A 1,913-nucleotide genomic window follows, 5' to 3' on the forward strand; every position below is an offset into this window, starting at 1 on the left:
AATAGCTGGGCATGGTGGCGCGTGCCTGTAATCCCAGCTACTCAGGAGGCTGAGGCAGGAGAATCGCCTGAACCCAGGAGGCGGAGGTTGCAGTGAGCCGAGATCGCGCCATTGCACTCCAGTCTGGGTAGCGAGCGAAACTCCGTATTGGAAAAAAAAAAAAAAAAAAAGTAAAAAAAAGTAAAAAAGTAGATATCCAACAAAAATTTTTAAGTACTTGGACTGCCATTTTACAGTGAGCTTTATGAGTGGGGCACAGTGGCTTACGCCTGTAATCCCAACACTTTGGGAGGCCTAGGCAGGTGGATCATCTGAGGTCAGGAGTTCAAGACCAGCTGACCAACATGGTGAATCCCTGTCTCTACTCAAAATACAAAAAAATTAGCTGAGTGTGGTGATGCATGCCTGTAGTCCCAGCTACTCAGGAGTCTGGGGCGAGAGAATCACTTGAACCCAGGAGGTGGAGGTTGCAGTGAGCCAAAATTACACCACTGCACTCCAGCTTGGGCAACAAAGCGAGACTCCATGTCAAGAAAAAAATAATAAAGTGAGCTTTATGAAGACATAATAGAAAAGATTCAAATATAAAATGACCTCTGCTCTAATTATAACTAATGGCAAAACTATTGGTTGTCTGATCCATGGTTATTCCCAATCCCCTTTTTCCTTTCCCACATTCTATTACTGAGATTGGAAAGGCTTACAGCTTCATTTCCCCACTTTTCTGGGAACAAGGGGTGATCATGTTATATATTTCTGGCTAGTAGATGAGCTAAATTTCTAAAAAAGGTTTTACATTTAAGAGAAAAGGATCTTATGTAGAAGGCTCTGCTTCCCCTTCTTACTGTCTTGAATACAGATACACTGCCTTGAACTGCAATGGCCATCTTATTTCCATGACGGAAAGGCTAAAGGAATCTCAGAGACCTTGATATCACTGAGTCACTAAACTAATGCCAGTGGCCAGCTCCTTTAGATTTCTTGTTATCTGAGAAAAATAAACCCCTATTTGAAGAACCATTGCCACTTGGATCTTCTGTGTTACTTAAAGCAGAAAACATTCCTAACTGATAAAAAATTGATAAATTATAAAAAAATTAAAACAGTTGACTTGTTAGAGTATTTTTGAAAATGATTTGTTAAAGTTTTTTGGTGCAACAAAGCATTTAAAAATAAAAGTATCAAGGCCAGGCATTGTGGCTCACACCTGTAATCCCAGCACTTTGGGAGGCTGAGGTAGATGGATCACCTGAGGTCAAGAGTTTGGGACCAGCCTGGCCAACATGGTGAAACCCCATCTCTACTGAAAATACAAAAGTTACCAGCACTTTGGGAGGCCGAGGCGGGCGGATCACGAGGTCAAGAGATCAAGACCATCCTGGTTAACATGGTGAAACCCTGTCTCTACTAAAAATACAAAAAATTAGCTGGGCATGGTGGCGCATGCCTGTAATCCCAGCTACTCAGGAGGCTGAGGCAGGAGAATTGCCTGAACCCAGGGGGCGGAGGTTGCGTTGAGCCGAGATCGCGCCATTGCACTCCAGCCTGGGTAACAAGAGCGAAACTCCGTCTCACACACACACACAAAACCACAAAAATTAGCTGGGCATGGTGGCTGGCACCTGTAGACCCAGCTACCTGGGATCCTGAGGCAGGAGAATCACTTGAACCTGGGAGGCGGAGGTTGTAGTGAGCCTAGATCATGCCACTGCACTCCAGCCTGGGCGACAGAGTAAAACTCCGTCTCAAAAAAAAAAAAAAAAAAAAGTACTGAGCTCAAAGGAAAAAATGTTTGATTAATTACTGCTGAGTATGAACATACTTGCCATTTAATCTAGATTATTTTAATTCTGATGCTAAGGCTATCCATTGTCTTTTGTTAGGTGTCAAACAAAATTTTTGTAACCAGAACA

Source organism: Saimiri boliviensis, chromosome 2 (genome assembly GCF_048565385.1).
Source record: "Saimiri boliviensis isolate mSaiBol1 chromosome 2, mSaiBol1.pri, whole genome shotgun sequence".
Classification (NCBI taxonomy): Eukaryota; Metazoa; Chordata; class Mammalia; order Primates; family Cebidae; genus Saimiri; species Saimiri boliviensis.